Here is a 23436-nt window from a genome sequence, read left to right as displayed (position 1 = left end):
TGTTTCATTTCACATGATTTCCTAGTTAGTACTTCATACCCTTTCATGTCTGTCCTGAGAGGATCAAGAGTGTCATACAGTTGGTGTTGTTCTGTCCTTGAGATGTTCTTGTCAATTATGTTCTGTACTATGTCACGTTTCATGCTCTGTGTGGAGATCCTAATAAAAAAATTAAAAATACCAAACAGTTTCTGTATATGAATGCCAGTCTGAATGATGGCCAAATAAAATCCTTGCCAAATCCCAAAAGTTTTCTCTCGCAGAAACAGAGAGGCATTTCCTATGTTCAATATTTAAAGTAACCTTTGACATGATGACTCAATCAGTGTAGTCCATCAGTAACGGGCATCAATCCCTTTACGGATGTGTGTGCCTGCGTGCATGCGTGTGCGTGCGGGAGCGTCTATGTGTGTGCACAACCTCAGCCAGGACAGTGATGTCCTCAGTGACATACTCAGACAGTAGTGGTCAGCCCGTTTTAAAACATGAGGCTCCAGTCGGCTGAGGTGAACTGTCATTCAGTCATGATTCCTGGAGAGATGGGATATCATTAGCACTATGAAACAAAGAGCACACCCCAGCATGCACTGCTCCTCAGGCCCTGCAGCCCACAGCAAGAGCTCTGTTAATTGGAGGAGAGGCCTCAGGGCCTCTGGAGTGTATCTGTTTGCATGCAGCTTGTCAGCCCTTCCTTACAATTATGTCACACCACTGCACACACAATCACAGCATTCCCATAGTGGTGAAAACATTGACGCCTTGGATACGAACATCTTCTTCCCTGTAGATCTAGGAGGGTGTGATTCTCTCATTGTCCTGGTTTTATGTAGACCAAAGGACAAACACTTTTACAAAATATTGTCCACTTACTTCTTTGTTTATAAGGGATATTTTTAATACATTAGACACTATATAAATGCTAGCTAGAACACACATTTTCCTTCCAAAAGCTCCTTGGCTTATTGTTATACGAAACAATATCATAATGCATTTCTCTCCTCAATTAAAATGATGCAAGGGGGTCTTATTCTTCTGCCTTCTTTAGTTCTGTCAGGCAGTGGATTGTGGTTCTCAGGCTTCACACAGGGAGCCCATACAACTGCCCAGCTACTCCCGATATACCACTGTTAGGGCAGACGGTTTCTTTGTGACTGCTGCCAGTCTCAATAATGTCAGCCTTTGTTGAGAGTCTCGCTGAACAGAAAAGTGTAAGCTCTCCCTCCTACAGCAGAGTAGCCTATCAGCAGGGTGGGTGGAGAAGTCCAGATAATCATACTAGAAATGCTTACCACAATGTGTTGAACCGCATGTTGTGCTTAAGTCTGATGAGAGGGTAACGTGACATTGTAGTGTTACGATCATGGTTTGAGTGCATTGCAGGCACAACTGCATCCTGATCATGAGGAGAGAAAAAATCCAGAGGAGGATGACATTTCTCAAACAGATGCATCCAATGCTACAAAAATACCAGCAATAAGAATGGAACTGGTCTAGATTGTCCGTCTGTCCGCATGTCTGTCAGTACATCTGTCTGTCCCCAGAATCAAACCTCCAGTCCACAAAACAAAGTGTCAGTGTTGTTGGAGGTCACACAGTTCAATGCTGTCTATACAAACACCTACAGGATCTACAGTGCCTCTCAGTGAGAGCGTATTACCACTAGAATGTCTTCACCTGGCTTGAAAGTTCAAACACTGTTTGAACCCTGTATGTGTATTCACAAAGACGTCACAGTTACATGAGCTACGGTTGCAGTGTATTCCCCAATGGAAACGTCTTGGTTGGATATGTCCCCCTCTTGGTAAGGTGAGGAGAAAGGTGTTCAGGTCTACTACTTTTCTCTCATATCTGTTCTCTTCCCTCCGTTGCTATTTTCATCATGATGATGCCCTTGCCACATAACTTTATCATTATTCACCAGTTGACATGGTACTTTGCCATGACCTTTGAATTACAGCAGTTGACTTATTACTATGTAAGGAGGAGAGATCATTTTACCTCACAGATACAGATATATTCATCATCACAGGGCTTCTCAGGTGCATTCGTTGTTGAGATGATGGCTCATAATAGCTTTTTGAAAAGCGGTATAAATTTAACATGGTCTGGTGATGAGAGAAGGACTGGAGTGCACCTGTCATGTATAAAGACACATATCGGTATCACAAATATCAGTATCACAAATACTGAGAAGCCTGGTGTATTCCTCCTCACAGTCGTGGATATAAAATTGCTATGAAATGGATCCACCCGTGGTTTAGTGTAGCAGGCATGAGCTGGAGGATGAAGGAGGGGACGTGGATCAGATGGTACTGCCACTGTCCTCCGGTGAACTCTATCACGTTTATTGTCATGAGTTGTGTCCTAGGGACAGAACTGAGCGATTTCCCCTTAGATAGGCCAGCTGCACTGTCAAAATTGGCTATATTGTAAAAATGCATGAAAACAAAGATTTGCTTTTTGGCCTTAACTTAATGTTAGGGTTAGGTATAAGGTTAGGGTTAGGTTTAAAATGTGATTTTATGACTTTGTGCCTGTGACAGCTGCCTCCAGAACAATATTCATAACGAAAAAACCCTAACCTGCTAACGTTACTGTCACAAACAGTATCATCCACTCCCTCAGTGATGACTGGTCGCAGCCACTTTGAGGATACAAGCATAAACAGGCTCTCTGGCCCACAGATGACATGAGGATTAATTTCATAATCTTAGTAGTATGTTGAAAATGTTGTCTGATTTATAAAAAAGAATTGCTTCCGACCATCTGGGGATTTCTAACTTCACAGAGTCACAAACACGCAGTCACTCAGTCAAGCAGTAACTCAGTCACTCAGTCACTCAGTCACGCAAACACACATTCACTCAGTCACGCAGTCAAGCATTCACACACCCACTCCCTCACTCACCTCAACACATCAGCTAGAGTGATAATTGGTAACTCTCCCATGGGAACTGTGAGGCTTCTTCCTTGCCCTTGGTGTTGATGAGCTAATGTGATTGGCCACAGCTTCCTTCGATTCAATCCCCTTGAATAATGCACATAGTTAGTACTCTTTCCTCAAAAAAAGGGTTTCATCATGACCTGTTGTGTATTTAAATCAAGTCCTGACAAATTTGAATATGGGAATTCCACGATAATGGAATAATGCTGAGTATGCCAAACAAAAATCAATGATTGCAAAGTTAAACAAACCATAATACTCCATACACAAGGAACACTTTCAACAATGTCCACTGAAAAACATTATACAAACACATTTACTTGAAGAACAGTGCAGATGCAAAGTTTGGTAACAGAATGATGGTTTGTGCTGTTTGTGCCGTCATTCTGTTATTAAACTTGCATCTACACTGTTCTTCAAGTAAATGTGTTTTTGTAACATTTTCTGTGGAAATTGATATAAGTAGTCCTTGTGCATGGAGTTGTATTCAATAATTGATTTTTGTTTGACATACATTTTAAATAATGAAAAATAAATATCTGAGTCTCAGTATCACTCTGTTATGGTTGAATTGCCCATATCTGTTGTTGTAATACACCACAGACCATTTCCACAAGGTTACTTGTGTTCACTGGACCTTTTGTCTGCCTTCCTTGTCTGGTAGTTTGATACGATTTTGTAATGCTTCTACACTATGAAAAATTATGAGTATCCTACAAATATTTACTTTGATTCAATTACTATGTATGCTACTGAAATGTCCCACAGAGCAATTTCAATTTATGATTTTCAAGTACTTGTAATGAGGCGCATATTTTTCGGACTGAACAATAATGTTGTTTTTGTCTCTACATTGATTTGTCTTCTGCTCATGGACACAGTCATAAAAGAAGGAAACCATTACTAAACATTTTATCATGAATATAAAATTAAGAGGAACAACTCAATATTAATAGCAGTTGACCCAATCATGACCCCCTTTCCTGCAGTCAAATGACAAAATCGTCCTCTAGTGGCCTCATGGGTGGAATGTTATTCATATTTTTCATGATTTCATAGATAATAAACATTATTTCAACAACAAAACATACTGAAAATCCAGTGTTTATATATCAAATGGTTTTGTTATATTTCAGTCTTCTTTGATGTACTGTATAGTACCAGTCAAAAGTTTGGACATACCTACTCATTCCAGGGTTTTTCTTTATTTGTACTATTTTCTACAATGTAGAATAAGAGTGAAGACATCAAAACTATGAAATAACACATATGGAATCATGTAGTAACCAAAAACGTGTTAACTTCTTGGATATAGGGGGCGCTCTTTTAATTTATGGATAAAAAACGTTCCCATTTTAAACAAGATATTTTGTCACGAAAAGATGCTCGACTATGCATATATTTGACAGCTTTGGAAAGAAAACACTGACGTTTCCAAAACTGCAAAGATATTGTCTGTGAGTGCCACAGAACTAATGCTACAGGCGAAACCAAGATGACATTTCATACAGGAAGTGCCCCAGATTTTGAATGCGCTGTGTTCCAATGTCTCCTTATATGGCTGTGTATGGGTCACGAATGAGCTTAGACTTTCTGTCTTTTCCCCAAGGTGTCGACAGCATTGTGACGTATTTGTAGGCAAATCATTGGAAGATTGACCTTAAGAGACTACATCTACCAGGTGGCCGCTTGGTGTCCTCCGTTGCAATTATTGCGTAATCTCCAGCTGCGTGTATTTTTTGTTTGCTTCGAGGAGAAACACAGCTGCCACGAATGATTTATCATCGAATAGATATGTGAAAAACACCTTGAGGATTGATTCTAAACAACATTTGCCATGTTTCTGTCGATATTATGGAGTTAATTTGGTAAAAAGTTTGGCGTTGTAGAGACTGCATTTTCGGATTTATTTCTTAGCCAAACGTGATGAACAAAACGGAACGATTTCTCCTACACAAATAATCTTTTGGGAAAAAAATGAACATTTGCTATCTAACTGAGAGTCTCCTCATTCAAAACATCCGAAGTTCTTCAAAGGTAAATGATTTTATTTGAATGCTTTTCTTGTTTTTGTGAAAATGTTGCCTGCTTAATGCTATGCTAGCTATCAATACTCTTACACAAAAATGCATATTTAGAAAATCTGAGATGAAAATGTTGCCTGCTTAATGCTATGCTAGCTATCAATACTCTTACACAAATGCTTGTGTAGCTATGGTTGAAAAGCATATTTAGAAAATCTGAGATGACAGTGTTGTTAACAAAAGGCTAAGCTTGTGAGTGAATATATTTCTTTCATTTCATTTGCGATTTTCATGAATAGTTAACGTTGCGTTATGGTAATGAGCTTGAGGCTATAATTACGCTCCCGGATACGGGATTGCTCGACGCTAGAGGTTAAACAAATCTAAATATAGTTTAGAATTAGATTCTTCAAAGTAGTCTTGATGACAACTTTGCACACTTGACATTTGCTCAACCAGCTTCATGAGTGCCTTGTTAAAAGTTCATTTGTGGAATTTCTTTCCTTCTTAATGCATTTGAGCAAATCAGTTTTGTTATGAAAAGGTAGAGGTGGTATACAGAAGATAGCCCTATTTGGTAAAATACCAAGTCCATATTATGGCAAGAACAGCTCAAATACACAAATTGAAATGACAAAATAAACTAAGGTCAGAACGTGACAGTACCCCCCCCCCAAAGGTGCGGACTCCGGCCCTGAACCTATAGGAGAGGGTCTGGGTGGCGGCTCTGGCGCGGAACGTGGACCCCACTCCATCATAGTCTTTGCCCGCTTAAGTGGCGCCTTTGGAGCGGCGACCCTCGCCGCCCACCTCGGACTGGGGACCCTTGCAGCGGGTCCCGAATAGATGGGAGATTCCGGCAACACCGGACAAGGGGGGAGACTCCGGCAGCACCGGCGTGAAAGGCGACTCCGGCAGCGCTTGGCTGACGGGCGTTTCTGGCAGCTCCTGGCTGACGGGCTGTGGGCGGCTCTGGCAGCTCCTGGCAGATGGGCGGCTCTGGCAGCTCAGGACAGACGGGGGGCTCTGGCAGCTCAGGACAGACGGGTGGCTCTGGCAGCTCAGGACAGACGGGTGGACATGGAGGGAGGAGACGGAGAGACAGCCTGGTGCGTGGGGCTGCCACAGGACCCACCAGGCTGGGGAGACCTACAGGAGGCCTGGTGACTGGAGGAGCACTGGATCTCTGGTGCGCAGCCTTGGCACCACTCCTCCAGGCTGGATGACCACTTTAGCCTGGACCCTCCAGAGTGCAGGCACAGGTTGAACCGGGCTGTGGGTGAGCACTGGAGATCTGGTGCATACCACTCGCACCTCTCCCTTAGGCTCAACACCCACATTCGCCCGGGCATGGGCGGAGCGCAGGCATAGGATGCATTGCACCCTCCCAGCACCCCGGCGACACAGCACGAAGCTCCGACGCAGGATACCCTGGGCCGAAACGGCGTACTGGAGACCAAACACGCTGGGCTGGCACAACACGCCCTGGCTGGATGCCCACTCTCGCTTGGCACTTGCGGGGGGCTGGCCTATAGCCCACAGGGCTATGAGCGCATACTGGCGACACCGTGCGCTTGACCGCATAACACGGTGCCTGACCAGTACTGCGCATCTTACGGTAAGCACGAGGAGTGGGCTCAGGTCTCCAACCTGACTCTGCCACACTCCCCGTGTGCCCCCCCTGCCACTCGTGCCTGTCGCACTGCCGTGCTGCCTCCTAACACCCACAAAACACAGGTGGGAAAAGGCTACCTAAGTATGATTCTCAATCAGAGACAATGAACGACACCTGCCTCTGATTGAGAACCATACTAGGCCAAACACGTAGAAAATATAACATAGAAAAAGAAACATAGACAACCCACCCCAACTCACGCCCTGACCAACCTAACACAAAGACATAAAAAATAAACTAAGGTCAGAACGTGACAAGGTGTATACACTGGTTTTAAAGTAGATTTGTTTAAGACTACCAAGAAAGACTCTGTGTGACCCTGATTCAGCCCACTGTAGTAAATTAAATTACTGCAGTGGGCTTAAAATAATTAATCAGCCAAGCATCATTGTTCACGTTACAAAATTAACATACATTTTGGAGGATTTCATGCACAATGCATCATACCCATTGGGTTACATGTGGTCCTTCAAAAGTAAAATATTTACATAATAAGTAGGGTGTGATTAAATTTTTATCTTCCCATATGGAACGACAGAACAAATGATGAAACGACTACATATTCACTTGATCCTGGTATCAGTAATACAATGTGTTCTCACAGTATTGTTCATGAAGTGTTGATAGAGGAGAATTTCTGAATATGAAGATTTTTTGGGATGGAGAAAATGCATGAGAGAGACTGCATGGCGCTGTGCTCGATTTTATACACTTGTCAGCAAAGGGTGAGGCTGAAATAGCTGATTCGACTAATTTGAAGGGGTGTCCGCATACATTTGTATATATAGTGTATATGTGAGGAAAAACATTTCATCACAGCTAAGACATTTAACTTGTTTAGTATACTCCGTTTGTAACTCCACTCATTACTTGTAGCTGTATAGTCAGTTTGTTTGTGTTGTTGGTCTTGACTAGCTAGCTAGCACTCAATTACTCACGTGGCTACTAGCACTGTCATGAAAAGGGGCATTTATTTAACTAGGCACGACAGTTTAGAACCAATTCCTATTTACAATGACAGCCTAGGAACAGTGGTTTAACTGCCCTGTTCAGGGGCAGAACAACAGAGTTGTATCTTGCCAGCTCGTGGATTCGATCAAGCAACATTTTGGTTACTGGCCCAATGCCCTAACCACTAGGCTACCTTTTTCTAAGTAGTGAGAATGATCAGGAGCAGGCAATGTCAGGAAAGTCATCTTTAGACATGTTGTAATTGACTAAAAACAGACAGACAACAAGAAAACTGCATTTGAAAAAGGTCAGGTTTTTTGTTGTGAGCCAGTGGGGTAATTTAGGGTTGTTTTCCCCCACATGTTTTCGCCACAGGGCTGCAACGTTCTAATACCCACTGGGACTATGCATTTAGTTTAGTTTATTCATTCAACCATTTAAAAAAAACAAGCACACATAAAACTTAAGCCATACATGCACATTAATAAAATCATAGAGGATAACACACAATAAAGTCTGGGACTTATTTCCATTGTGGTCCTCTTGAGACAAGATGGCTAGACAAGATGGAACACAGTATGGCAGTCAAATAATACAAATGGTATGGAATGTTAAGAAAAAGCAAATATGATGCATCGACAACGTTATATGGCAACGGCTCCATTAACATATATAATGGGTGTGTTCGTAAATCCACTTTGGAATGTCAGTGTGCCAGAGTGAGCTCTGGGCGTTGGTAAATTCAGAACTTTCAGATTGTCAGTTTGTAAATTCAGTACATTACACTCCCGGAGCATTCAGAACGCTCACTGGACGCTCTGGCTGAGTAGAGTTAATCCAAGCCAAGTGTTCTGACCTCATAAGTCAAGCAGCCAAGTTAACTGGCTAAAGTTGGCTAGCTTGCTAGCTACATCCAGACACAAATGAGAAAACTATTTTACTCGCCCTAGCCGAGCTTGTTAGTGTTCTGATGTTATCAAAAGGGCTAGTGACTGTAACTGTGTTACTGGCCACACAACATTTTTTTGCCGATGTTTACTTACACCTGTCGTAACAAACCCAATGTCTAGAATGAGCAAATATGATGCATTTACATGACACTGCATCATTATATGGCAGCCATGTTAATGCTTATTTACATTATATTGTCACGGCCGTTGCTGGAAGAAGACCAAGGTGCAGCGTGGTGAGCGTACATTTTCCTTTTTATTTCAAAATGACACCAACAAATCAAAAACCACATCCGTGAAGCTTACAGGGCATTAGTGCCACAAACCAAGTTAACTTCCCACCACAAAAGGAGGGAAAAAGGGCTACCTAAGTATGGTTCCCAATCAGAGACAACGATAGACAGCTGTCCCTGATTGAGAACCATACCTGGCCAAAACATAGAAACACAAAATCATTGAAAACAAAACATAGAATGCCCACTCCAAATCACACCCTGACCAAACCAAATAGAGACATAAAAAGGCTCTCTAAGGTCAGGTCGTGATATATATGGGGATTTTTTTTTAAACTATGTAACAGAATGTCTAAAATTAGAATGATATTCAAAATTCTAAAAGTTGCCCAATTCTTTAAATACATCATTCTAATAAATCTTACTATTTCCCTTTCCTCTTCCATAATGGTTGTTCTGTTCAACATGAACTCAAACCATGTCCACAATATTGGTCTCTAATACAGTATTTGGGAGCATGACCTCATTGACGAGATGACATCAATGTCAGTACTGAATCCGAACATTATATCCCTCTGCAGAGTCTGCACCCATACTCAGAGATGTTTGTAAGCTTTAGAACCTCATGTATCAGTGTTCTAAAACATGGAAAGATTGTGTTTCTATTGACCTAACGTAGCAGCTGTAAACGAAACGCCTGAAACTAGATCCCCTACATACTGGCCTTGAAGGTTCTCTTCTGCACTGTTCAGCCAATCCAGTAAATGTGGAGGAGGAGATATGACGGGGTGTTGCCTTGTTAAGATCCAAAAGCGGAATTTGCGTTACAGGCTCTGTTCCATTTCCTCTGAAAACCGGAACATCCGGTTGTTGGGGACTCGGCATAGGCTATGTTTCTATTCAATTATGTCCTAAAAGAATCAAACTACGGCAACAAAACTCTTCCTTTGATGAACTGAGGGGTATTGCTCTTCTTTGAAACCAGATAGGTAACAGTGGATGAAAAATAATGACACTCATTAGAGCGGAAGACAAGCTACTCTAATATCCTATGATCACAGATGGAGATCTTGATGTCTACCTGCTGTGACATTAGACTGACTTTGTCCCAGCCAGCCTGAACCAAATCTCATACATCAATGACATATGCAAAGCTCGTACAAGGCTCCCATTCTGAAATCACAGCTCCCATCAAACAGTCGGAAGACAGGCTGATAATGAACAGTCGGCCACACTGAAATAATATATTAGGACATCAACATTACATTTGGGCTTTTAATGAAAAGTATAATATGCTGACCTCCTTTTGGGAACAGGTGTCCTTGTTTGACAGTTCAATTAATCAATCAAAACCTAACAATGAACTCTGGGCTGAGGTAGCCTTGGCCCTTGACCTTGGGCATGGACACGCATAGGAGTTAGAGAGATTCAATATAGTTAAGGTGTAAATCATTTAGATTTATTTAGATTTATGGGCTGGTACCATCCCTACTGTGAAGCATGGTGGTGGCAGCATCATGCTGTGGGCATGTTTTTCAGCGGCAGGGACTGGGAGACTAGTCAAGATTGAGGCAAAGATGAACGGAGCAAAGTACAGAGAGATCCTTGTTTTAAGCTGCTCCAGAGCGCTCAGGGCCTCAGACTGGGGCGAAGGTTCACCTTCCAACAGGACAACAACCCTAAGCACACAGCCAATACAACGCAGGAGTGGCTTCGGGACTAGACTAGCCCAGCCAGAGGGGCCCAGCCAGAGCCCGGACTTGAACCCAATCGAACATCTCTGGAGAGACCTGAAAATAGCTGTGCAACGATGCTCCCCATCCAACCTGACAGAGCTTGAGATGATCTGCAAAGAAGAATGACGGCAACCCCCAAATACAGGTGTGCCAAGCATGTAGCGTGATACCCAAGAAGAGTCGACGTTGTCTCTAACACAAAATATACACATTTGTATTTTACAATTATAAGAAGAGTAAAATCTTATAGTTAGTCATTTTAGAAGTTGATTATACTATTTGAAAAATATATATAAGTCATTTCAAGCCTTATTCATACTGTTTTGTTGAATAGGAAATTAATCTTAACATATTTCATATTTTCATATTTTATCAAATTTGCACTGTGTATTTGAGCTACTGTCCTCAAACGTGACCACACCTCAGCAATTTATAACTATTTTTACCAGGAAGATGAGATTTGACCCTTTCCTGTAGTATACAGCATTACTAGTTATTGTTTATGGTCTTCTTATGACAAAACATTTGGGGGGGGGGGGGTTACAGATCGTAGATTACATTTTCGATTACATTTAGTTACATTTAAGATGTTTTGATACTCTTTGAAGAGGTAGGGTTTCAGAAGTTTTTGGAAGATGGACTGGGACTCTGCTGTCCTAGCTAGCTTCAGGGGGAATCTGATTCCACCATTGGGGTGCCAGGACAGAGAATAGCTTTGACTGGCCTAAGCGGGAGCTGCCCTCCCATTGGGGTGGGAGGGCCAACAGACCAGAGGTGGTAAAACATAGTACTTGGGGTTGTCATCTGCATGAAATGCCATGGTATTGCCCCAAGAGATATATACAAATACTACCTCAGCCAATGACTGCTGTAGCTCTGTACTGTAGCCTATATGCCTCTTGGGAAGGTTTGCGCATGTGACATGTTGGGTATCTGAGTGTCTGTTACAATATGGCCAAAGAGCCATGGGGAAGTTGCTATGGTGATTTGCCCTCCTCATAATCTCCCTAAATGTAATTTAAAATGGGGTTCGATAAATGCTTTGTCTTGATGTTGTTTGATTGGGGACATATAGTCTTAGAGTACGAGGGATAGAAGCAGTGAGAGTGTCTGAATTACTAAAGCACTGGGACAGCTATACAGACACATTGGAAAATGTGATGAGATGGTAATCACCACAAAATATGTATCTTTTGACCAGGCTCAAATATACGGCAAGAAAGGTCAAAGAATTAACTCTCATCACTCTCGTCTCAGGCTCAGCGTGAAAACAATTAGGTTACATGGAGTGAGCTGATCAGCGGTGCTGGGCTAGGAGCTGAGCTAGGTGCTGAGCTAGGTGCTGAGCTAGGTGCTGGGCTAGGTGCTGAGCTAGGTGCTGAGCTAGGTGCTGGGCTAGGAGCTGAGCTAGGTGCTGAGCTAGGTGCTGAGCTAGGTGCTGGGCTAGGAGCTGAGCTAGGTGCTGAGCTAGGTGCTGGGCTAGGTGCTGAGCTAGGTGCTGGGCTAGGAGCTGGGCTAGGTGCTGAGCTAGGTGCTGAGCTAGGTGCTGGGCTAGGAGCTGAGCTAGGTGCTGAGCTAGGTGCTGAGCTAGGTGCTGGGCTAGGAGCTGGGCTAGGTGCTGGGCTAGGAGCTGAGCTAGGTGCTGAGCTAGGTGCTGGGCTAGGTGCTGAGCTAGGTGCTGAGCTAGGTGCTGGGCTAGGTGCAGGGTTAGGATTAAATTGAAGGGATCTCTCTAGCTTTAAAAAAGTCAACATGATCCGTAGCAAGGTTTCTAGTACAACAGCACTCCAGCCTCCACCCCCCCTACCAGATTGATGTTCTGAGGCAGTTGAGGACATGGGACTCATGGGACACTGGTGAGAAAAACTGCGAAGCCTGTTGTCAAGGAGACCAACAACCCAAGCCTATCAGTAGAGAGGCTTTGTCCATTACTTATAAAAGCATTGTAGTGGCGTTGCACAAGTAGGGAATAACTGTGGTCTCAGGCAAAGATGTGTCCTGATGGCGACACCTCCGTTGTAAGTGTGTGATGTTACCATGACAGTCAGAAATTAACGGAAGAGTCAAAGGAACACAGTGCACATAGAAAGAGTAGTCGTTGGAAGTTAGCCGTAATAGAATATGGGTCTAACAGTGAATGCAGAATGAAGGAGAATGCATGCATGCCACATTAGTGTGCTCCACCACTGAAACTGATGATAAATTAAATGATAATTCCACTCCTGATGCACTCCTTTATTTAAAAAAATGTTTTCATAAAAAAAACTTCATAAAATAACAATGTGTATAGGAGACACCAGTAGTTTTTAATACTGAACACAAAGTACTGTTCATCTGTTCCTTGTAAAGAATGGAAATGTATGGTAATAGCCCTTGTTTCCAATTCACTTATTTTAAAATGAAAACCAAGATACACACTTAAAGAAAAGGGAGAAGGTAAGGAACTTGTCTGCATTAAAAAACAAAATTGGCTAAAGAAAATTGTGACAAATAAAAAGTATACCAGTTTCATTTAGGGACCAAAAACTTGACAGCTGCACCATGCAGGTCGCAAAATAGTTTGGTAGGAGATTTTCGATGTACCGATTCCATGGCACATGGTTTATGAACTGATACACAAAGTGATTCTGGGATTTTCGATTTAAATTATTATACAAAATTCTTGCAACTAATAGAATGTTAAATATATGGAAGATACAACCATCCCAGCTCTGCAGATTTTGCTGAAAAGAGATCACTTGGCAGCTCGAAATCAAAACTGGATGGTCTTCAGAGATACACTACACGACCAAAAGTATGTGGACACCTGCTTGTGGAACATCTCATTCCAAGATCATGGGCATTAATACGGAGAGCTTTCAACAAGATGTTGCAACATTGGTGCGGGGACTGTCTTCCATTCAGCCACAGGAGCATTAGTGAGGTCGGCACTGATGTTGGGCAAATATGTCTGGCTCGCAGTCAGCGTTCCAATTCATCCCAAATGTGTTCAATGGAGTTGACGTCAGGGCTCTGTGCAGGCCAGTCAAGTTCTTCCCCACCGATCTCGACAAAACATTTCTGTATGGACCTCACTTTGTGCATGGGTGCATTGTTATAATGAAACAGGAAAGGGCCTTCCCCAAACTGTTTCCACAAAAATTGAAGCACAGAATCATCTTGAATGTCATTGTATGCTGTAGTGTTAAGATTTTCCTTCACTGGAACTAAGGGGACTAGCCCAAACCATGAAAAACAGCCCTAGACCAATATTCCTTTGGAATCTGCCCAAACCAAGAATTGTCAGTCGGACTGGCAGATGGTGAAGCGTGATTCACCACTCCACCACTCCAGCCGACGCTTGACATGATCTTAGGCTTGTGTGCGGCTGCTCGGCCATGGAATCCCATTTCATGAAGCTCCAGACGAACAGTTTTTGTGCTGATGTTGCTTCCAGAGGCAGTTTGGAACTCGGATGAGAGTGTTACAACCGAGGACATGCGATTTTAACGCTCTATGCGCTTCAGCACTCGGCGGGCCGGTTCTGTGCGTTTGCGTGGCCTATCACTTCATGGCTTAGCAGTTGTTGCTTTGCTCCGAGAAGTTTCCACTTCACAATTACAGCACTTATAATTGACCGGGGCAGCACTAGCAGGACAGAAATTTGACTAACTGACTTGTTGGAAAGGTGGCATCCTATGACAGTGTCATGTTGAAAGTGACTGAGTTCTTCAGTAAGGCTATTCTACTGTCAATGTTTGTCTATGGAGATTGCATGTCTGTTTGCTCAATTTTACACACCTGTCAACAACGGATAAAGCTGAAATAGCCGAATCCACTCATTTGAAGGGGTGTCCACAGTGTCTTTACCCCCCCGAAAAAATAATATACAGTATATACAGTTGAAGTTGGAAGTTTACAAACACTTAGGTTGGAGTCATTAAAACTTGTTTTTCAACCACTCCACACATTTCTTATTAACAAACTATAGTTTTGGCAAGTCAGTTAGGACATCTACTTTGTGCATGACACAAGTAATTTTTCCAACAATTGTTTACAGACAGATTATTTCTCTTATAATTCACTGTATCATAATTCCAATGGGTCAGAAGTTTACATACGCTAAGTTGAGTATGCCTTTAAACAGCTTGGAAAATTCCAGAAAATTATGTCATGCCTTGAAAAGCTTCTGATAGGCTAATTGAAACCATTTGAGTCAATTGGAGGTGTACCTGTAGATTTATTTCAAAGCCTAACTTCAAACTCAGTGCCTCTTTGCTTGACATCATGGGAAAATTTAAAGACAAATTGTCGACCTGGCAGCCTCTGCCAGCTAGCCTTCTTCAGCAGTACTGTATCATTTTAATCATTTTAGTCAATAAGATTCTTGCTACATAAGCTTAACTTTCTGAACACTCGAGACGTGTAGTCCACTTGTCATTCCAATCTCCTTTGCATTAGCGTAGCCTCTTGTGTAGCCTGTCAACTATGTGTCTGTCTATCCCTGTTCTCTCCTCTCTGCACAGACCATACAAACGCTCCACACCGCGTGGCCGCGGCCACCCTAATCTGGTGGTCCCAGCGCGCACGACCCACGTGGAGTTCCAGGTCTCCGGTAGCCTCTGGAACTGCCGATCTGCGGCCAACAAGGCAGAGTTCATCTCAGCCTATGCCTCCCTCCAGTCCCTCGACTTCTTGGCACTGACGGAAACATGGATCACCACAGACAACACTGCTTCTCCTACTGCTCTCTCTTCGTCTGCCCACGTGTTCTCGCACACCCCGAGAGCTTCTGGTCAGCGGGGTGGTGGCACCGGGATCCTCATCTCTCCCAAGTGGTCATTCTCTCTTTCTCCCCTTACCCATCTGTCTATCGCCTCCTTTGAATTCCATGCTGTCACAGTTACCAGCCCTTTCAAGCTTAACATCCTTATCATTTATCGCCCTCCAGGTTCCCTCGGAGAGTTCATCAATGAGCTTGATGCCTTGATAAGCTCCTTTCCTGAGGACGGCTCACCTCTCACAGTTCTGGGCGACTTTAACCTCCCCACGTCTACCTTTGACTCATTCCTCTCTGCCTCCTTCTTTCCACTCCTCTCCTCTTTTGACCTCAACCTCTCACCTTCCCCCTACTCACAAGGCAGGAAATACGCTCGACCTCATCTTTACTAGATGCTGTTCTTCCACTAACCTCATTGCAACTCCCCTCCAAGTCTCCGACCACTACCTTGTATCCTTTTCCCTCTCGCTCTCATCCAACACTTCCCACACTGCCCCTACTCGGATGGTATCGCGCCGTCCCAACCTTCGCTCTCTCTCCCCCGCTACTCTCTCCTCTTCCATCCTATCATCTCTTCCCTCTGCTCAAACCTTCTCCAACCTATCTCCTGATTCTGCCTCCTCAACCCTCCTCTCCTCCCTTTCTGCATCCTTTGACTCTCTATGTCCCCTATCCTCCAGGCCGGCCCGGTCCTCCCCTCCCGCTCCGTGGCTCGACGACTCATTGCGAGCTCACAGAACAGGGCTCCGGGCAGCCGAGCGGAAATGGAGGAAAACTCGCCTCCCTGCGGACCTGGCATCCTTTCACTCCCTCCTCTCTACATTTTCCTCTTCTCTCTCTGCTGCTAAAGCCACTTTCTACCACTCTAAATTCCAAGCATCTGCCTCTAACCCTAGGAAGCTCTTTGCCACCTTCTCCTCCCTCCTGAATCCTCCTCCCCCCTCCTCCCTCTCTGCAGATGACTTCGTCAACCATTTTGAAAAGAAGGTCGACGACATCCAATCCTCGTTTGCTAAGTCAAACGACACCGCTGGTTCTGCTCACACTGCCCTACCCTGTGCTCTGACCTCTTTCTCCCTCTCTCTCCAGATGAAATCTCGCGTCTTGTGACGGCCGGCCGCCCAACAACCTGCCCGCTTGACCCTATCCCCTCCTCTCTTCTCCAGACCATTTCCGGAGACCTTCTCCCTTACCTCACCTCGCTCATCAACTCATCCCTGACCGCTGGCTACGTCCCTTCCGTCTTCAAGAGAGCGAGAGTTGCACCCCTTCTGAAAAAAACCTACACTCGATCCCTCCGATGTCAACAACTACAGACCAGTATCCCTTCTTTCTTTTCTCTCCAAAACTCTTGAACGTGCCGTCCTTGGCCAGCTCTCCCGCTATCTCTCTCAGAATGACCTTCTTGATCCAAATCAGTCAGGTTTCAAGACTAGTCATTCAACTGAGACTGCTCTTCTCTGTATCACGGAGGCGCTCCGCACTGCTAAAGCTAACTCTCTCTCCTCTGCTCTCATCCTTCTAGACCTATCGGCTGCCTTCGATACTGTGAACCATCAGATCCTCCTCTCCACCCTCTCCGAGTTGGGCATCTCCGGCGCGGCCCACGCTTGGATTGCGTCCTACCTGACAGGTCGCTCCTACCAGGTGGCGTGGCGAGAATCCGTCTCCACACCACGTGCTCTCACCACTGGTGTCCCCCAGGGCTCTGTTCTTGGCCCTCTCCTATTCTCGCTATACACCAAGTCACTTGGCTCTGTCATAACCTCACATGGTCTCTCCTATCATTGCTATGCAGACGACACAATTAATCTTCTCCTTTCCCCCTTCTGATGACCAGGTGGCGAATCGCATCTCTGCATGTCTGGCAGACATATCAGTGTGGATGACGGATCACCACCTCAAGCTGAACCTCGGCAAGACGGAGCTGCTCTTCCTCCCGGGGAAGGACTGCCCGTTCCATGATCTCGCCATCACGGTTGACAACTCCATGTGTCCTCCTCCCAGAGCGCTAAGAACCTTGGCGTGATCCTGGACAACACCCTGTCGTTCTCAACTAACATCAAGGCGGTGGCCCGTTCCTGTAGGTTCATGCTCTACAACATCCGCAGAGTACGACCCTGCCTCACACAGGAAGCGGCGCAGGTCCTAATCCAGGCACTTGTCATCTCCCGTCTGGATTACTGCAACTCGCTGTTGGCTGGGCTCCCTGCCTGTGCCATTAAACCCCTACAACTCATCCAGAACGCCGCAGCCCGTCTGGTGTTCAACCTTCCCAAGTTCTCTCACGTCACCCCGCTCCTCCGCTCTCTCCACTGGCTTCCAGTTGAAGCTCGCATCCGCTACAAGACCATGGTGCTTGCCTACGGAGCTGTGAGGGGAACGGCACCTCAGTACCTCCAGGCTCTGATCAGGCCCTACACCCAAACAAGGGCACTGCGTTCATCCACCTCTGGCCTGCTCGCCTCCCTACCACTGAGGAAGTACAGTTCCCGCTCAGCCCAGTCAAAACTGTTCGCTGCTCTGGCCCCCCAATGGTGGAACAAACTCCCTCACGACGCCAGGACAGCGGAGTCAATCACCACCTTCCGGAGACACCTGAAACCCCACCTCTTTAAGGAATACCTAGGATAGGATAAAGTAATCCCTCTCACCCCCTTAAAAGATTTAGATGCACTACTGTTCCACTGGATGTCATAAGGTGAATGCACCAATTTGTAAGTCGCTCTGGATAAGAGCGTCTGCTAAATGACTTAAATGTAATGTAAATGTTAAATGTAAGTCTGGTTCATTCTTGGGAGAAATTTCCAAACACCTGAAGGTACCACGTTCATCTGTACAAACAATAGTACAAAAGTATAAACATCATGGGACCACACAGCCATCATACCTCTCAGGAAGGAGACGCGTTCTGTCTCCTAGAGATGAACGTACTTTGGTGCGAAAAGTGTAAATGAATCCCAGAACAACAGCAAAGGACCTTGTGAAGACACTGGAGGAAACAGGTACAAAAGTATTTATATCCACAGTAAAATTAGTCCTATATCGACATAACCTGAAAGGCTGCTCAGCAAGAAAGAAGCCACTGCTCCAAAACCACCATAAAAAAGCCAGACTACGGTTTGCAACTGCACATGGGGACAAAGATCGTACTTTTTGGAGAAAAGTCCTTGAGGATAACAAAGTCAATGTATTGGGGTGGCCATCACAAAGCCCTGACCTCAATCCCATAGAAAATGTGTGGGCAGAACTGAAAAAGTGTGAGCGAGCAAGGAAGGCTACAAACCTGACTCAGTTACACCAGCTCTGTCAGCAGGAATGAATGGGCCAAAATTCACCCAACTTATTGTGGGCAGCTTGTGGAAGGCTACCCGAAACGTTTGACCCAAGTTAAACAATTTAAAGGCAATGCTAACAAATAGTAATTGAGTGTATGTAAACTTCTGACCCACTGGGAATGTGATGAAAGAAATAAAAGCTGAAATAAATAAATCTCTCTACTATTATTCTGACCTTTCACATTCTTAAAGTAAAGTGGTGATCCTAACTGACCCAAGGGAATTCTCACTAGGATTAAATGTCAGGAATTGTGAAAAACAGAGTTTAAATGTTTTTGGCTAAGGTGTATGTAAACTTCCTACTTCAACTGTATACACTACCGTATTTTGGGTCATTTAGAAATGTCATTGTCTTTGAAAGAAAAGCACATTTTTTGTCCATTAAAATAACATAACATTTATCAAAAATAAAGGTAGATATTAGTCAGACAGAGGCCCATTATCAGCAATCATCACTCCTGTGTCCCAAATGGCAAGTTGTGTTAGCTAATCCAAGTTTATCATTTTAAAAGGCTAATTGATCATTAGAAAACACTTTTGCAATTACGTTAGCACTGTTGAAAACTGTTGTTCTGATCAAAGAAGCAATAAAACTGGCCTTCTTTAGACTAGTTGAGTATCTGGAGCGTAAGCATTTGTGGGTTCGATTACAGGCTTAAAATGGCCAGAAACAAAGACTCTTTCTTATGAAACTCGTCAGTCTATTCTTGTTCTGAGAAATGAAGGCTATTCCATGCGAGACATTGCCAAGAAACTGAACATCTCATACAACACTGTGAACTACTCCATTTACAGAACAGCGCAAACTGGCTCTAACCAGAATAGGAAGAGGGGTAAGAGGCCCCGGTGCACAACTGAGCAAGAGGACAGGTACATTAAAGAGTCCAGTTTGAGAAACAGTCGCCTCACAAGTCCTCAACTGGCAGCTTCATTAAATTGTATCCGCAAAACACCAGTCTCAACGTCAACAGTGAAGAGGCAACTCCAGGATGCTGGCCTTCTTGGCAGAGTTGCAATGAAAAGCCATATCTCAGACTGGCCAATAAAAGGAACGTTTGAGATGGGCAAAATAACACAGACACTGGACAGAGGAACTCTGCCTAGAAGGCCAGCATCCCGAGTAACTGAGACTGGTGTTTTGCGGGTGATGAGCTAACGTTAACTAGCTGGCTAGCTAGCTCACTAAGGACTTGTGGGCTCAGTGTTTTCCTAAACAAAACACAACCGGTTTTGTTCCACGAGTGCATCTGTTGTACATGACTAATCAAATTAACTGTGATCTCAGTTATAAATGTCAGCAGGGATGAAAATTAAACTAGCCCGAGGCAAGTACTTTTCAGACTGGGCTAGTAAACAATTTGCCAAACTAGCCTAACACAGCAGTGAAATGTTGTCTTTACAAACATCGCATGCCACAGATTTAGAACCTAAATGTTACCCGGGCCAATCGAAATTGTGCTGTTTGCCAGTGCCCAAAATCCTTATGTTCAATACCTGCATGTCAGTCCCTTTCAGACAATCCCCCTATCTCTGTTGGTCATCCTCAGTGACCTCACTGCTGAGGGTTTTAACTTTCCTCTTGACAATTCCAATCAGAAGTACAGTCGTATAGCTCATCGCAATACTTCACCACTTCGAGCAAATAGTACCCTAGACTGTCCTGATCAATATATTTGAGCATTTCAGATAATTCCTCCATCCCAGTAGAAATGTCCCATCCATGATGCAATATTGTGTAAAACATTGAAATTGTTTATGCATCTTCATTTCTTACTTCATGTCCCCTTTACCCCATGTTTAAGACATGAGGCGTGACATGCGGAACATCAGGCTCATCCCACGAGAAGAAGCGGTGCATTAGCAAGGAGATCTGATTTGAAGTGATGTACTTACTCTCTCTCTCTCTCACTCTGGAGGTAAAACATCATTTAAACATCAAAGATATAAATTTCCACTGTGCCCATGATAAAATACAATGTGACTTGTGTTGTACTACTGAATGAAACTGTGAGGAGATGCACTCAGATCAGCCTTTGTGATTGAATTTACGTTAACTCCATTACTTTGAGCAAAACTTTAATGTAATATAACCTATTCTAGGGGCATAGTGTGTGTATGAACTATGTGGAATATGTTGGACCATTGGCTTGCCTGAAAACAGGTACTGACAGGAGGAGCAATATGAGTCTGTAAGAGGTCGTCATGCTGGATGGTGATGGAGGCTTTGGTGGTCCACACAATGAAGAAGCAGGTGTCCCTTCCAGTGATGTGGTGCTGACCTTGGACCTGGTGGCAGTAAGGATGGTCTTCACGGAGGCGGTAAGACCCTCCCTCCTTTATATAGAACTCCTACGACTTCACTGCCTCTTCAATGGTAAGATCCCTTGCACCATAGGGACACCTGACCTCCATCAGTGCTTTGGCACCCACCAGACCATCCGGTGAGGCACCCAGGATCACAGACCCCTTGACCCAAAGCCCTGACTCCTGCACTTCCATCTCTGTAGACATTTTGAATGACTTGATGCCCTTCAAAACAAAGATATCTGTGCCCCACTTTATAGATAACACCCCATCCAATGACTGTGATCTGAGGACCCTTTTAAGAAGCGGAGTAACACGCTTGGCCCTAACCACTGGTTTATAATAGCTGGCCGTCAACCTTCCTCTCCTCGTGGTGTGTCAGTTGGGGTTGGTGCGCTGTCCAACTGTTGCCTGCCGTTTAGCCTCCTGCTGCTCCACCGACAGCGCCATGCCAGCCAGGATGCCTGCATGCCCCAGGTGCTCTTGTTTTTTAATAATGTTCAGTACAGACAGGGATGACAGGGAGGGTAGCAGTTGTTCTGGCTCAGGTTCAAGGAAACATGCCATTCCACTGAACCTGCCCCGGAGACAGTTCATTAGTCACTGAACATCGTCTGTGTGCTCTCGGGACAGAGCGTTGTAGTCTTTGGCTGGGTCCTCCACTGACTGCATTTTGTTGGGCACGGCTGGCTTCCTCCACTCGCATTCCACATCCATATGGCCAATATTATGAACTGCCAAAATCAGGAAAAAATGACAAATTAAGTCACACAATTAAATCTTGACACACAATTCTGAATGTCAATAGATTGTTGTATTAATTTTCATCAATGACAACATTCTAGAACTGAGTCATCACTTATCTAAGTTTGGTGTCTGGGGTAATCTGGTAAATGATGATATAATTGAGTGGCTCTTTTCTGAATGTTGACAGCAGTATAGAACACATTGTATTGCTAAGATGCTCAAACTTAACTTAACAGCTACACTCACCGACACAGGATAAACTTTATCCCTCATGCTGGCCCCGACCAAACTGGTAAGTTGCCCCTCACTATAGCTGCACTTCTCCACATGACCAGACTTATAGTGGTCTTCTCCCATTTTAATGCTCTTATGCTCATCCTTGAAAAATGCCATGAGATCTGAAACAGACACCAAAGTTGACATACTGTACAAGCTAGTATCTAGGCTTGATCTACTGTTCTGCTAATTAGCTAGCTAAAGTGTAGTCAGTGGCTAGCTAAAGTGTAGTCAGTGGCTAGCTAAAGTGTAGTCAGTGGCTAGCTAAAGTGTAGTCAGTGGCTAGCTAAGACAGAGAAAGGGGATGGAAGAAGTTCAACACTTTATTCAATTCATTTCAATACAGCCCATGGATTCATCATGGATTGGGCACAGGTCTCTGATTGACCTGGTGAACGGTAACTGACAGTGTCAGCTAGAGATGACTTGCAGGAGCTTCCTGGAGGAATTTGTAGTTATCTCTGTTGCTAGTTAGGATTTTGAAAATGAGTAAATTGAGGCTAAATATATTGATAAAACTCACCTTGTCTGAGAGAGAATTACACGGTTATCAAAATGTCACACCAAACACACACTTAGTTTGAAGTGTTTGTAAAATTTACTATGTGAAAAATGAATAGTGAAAAAACTATTGGAACCATTTTCGTGTTTGACCACCAGGTTTTATGGGTATTATGATGCGTCCAATGTTCCAGAATATTATAAATATCAAGAGTGTAATCGGATTGCTGCACTGTAGGAAACAAATGCTTATGAATGTGAGTTTATGATGAGAGGCTATGAATCCACCCCCAGAACCATGAGGATTCCCCTAGCACCTTCTCTCTTTGGTCCTGACAGATTTCTGTGTTTGATAAAAATGTATTTCATCTCTGACATCTCTGGTTGAGCTGCATGAGAATAGACGGAATAGATGTCTGCAAAAAATATCAAAGATGTGGTTATGAAACAGGTTACTGGCCCAACGCTCTAACCACTAGGCTACCTGCCACACCAGTAGTATACAGTTAGTATGTTTTTGCAAGGAACTATTAATCCTCTTAATACTAACAAAATGAATTAAATAAACTAAATTAATCCTAACCAAATATCTGAGGAAGACATTTGCTGGATTGGTATGACATAGATAGTGACATATCCCTCAGTCATACAATATTAGTCACAAGTTAACTGACACACTTTTTAAATTCAAAACATCTGAAATCATGATTTACAATAGGTTAAAGAAAATACCATGGGGAAACAAATGGTTTCCTAAGTTTGGTTCAATATGCAATAAACTCATTTACAACAAAAGAGTCAAAACTCAGAGTGAAGTTCAATTGTTTAATACCAAAAGACTAATGCGCGTTCCTTGAGTAGTGTAGCTGAATTACGTACCTCTCGAGTGGCACAACACTCTCTTATATCTAAGCAAAGCTCCCCCACTCCAATACAATGTTATACTTCAGCAGTTTTCTACTGTGGTTGACTTAGACCCTTTTACTCTATTTAAGTCC

At 43.8% G+C, this 23436-nt stretch overlaps 1 long non-coding RNA gene across 1 annotated transcript; it reads right to left on the bottom strand.

Moving 5' to 3' along the window:
• Nucleotides 1-20341: 20341 nt before the first annotated feature.
• LOC115146675 (uncharacterized) lies at nt 20342-22950 on the bottom strand. The gene is made up of 2 exons (XR_003866200.2): nt 21908-22950; nt 20342-21648 (listed from the first exon to the last, which is right to left on the bottom strand). It is a non-coding gene; the product is annotated as an uncharacterized LOC115146675 (long non-coding RNA).
• Nucleotides 22951-23436: the final 486 nt, after the last annotated feature.

This window comes from Oncorhynchus nerka, linkage group LG18, assembly GCF_034236695.1.
Source record: "Oncorhynchus nerka isolate Pitt River linkage group LG18, Oner_Uvic_2.0, whole genome shotgun sequence".
Taxonomy (NCBI): Eukaryota; Metazoa; Chordata; class Actinopteri; order Salmoniformes; family Salmonidae; genus Oncorhynchus; species Oncorhynchus nerka.
This window is presented reverse-complemented; position numbering and strand designations above follow the sequence as displayed.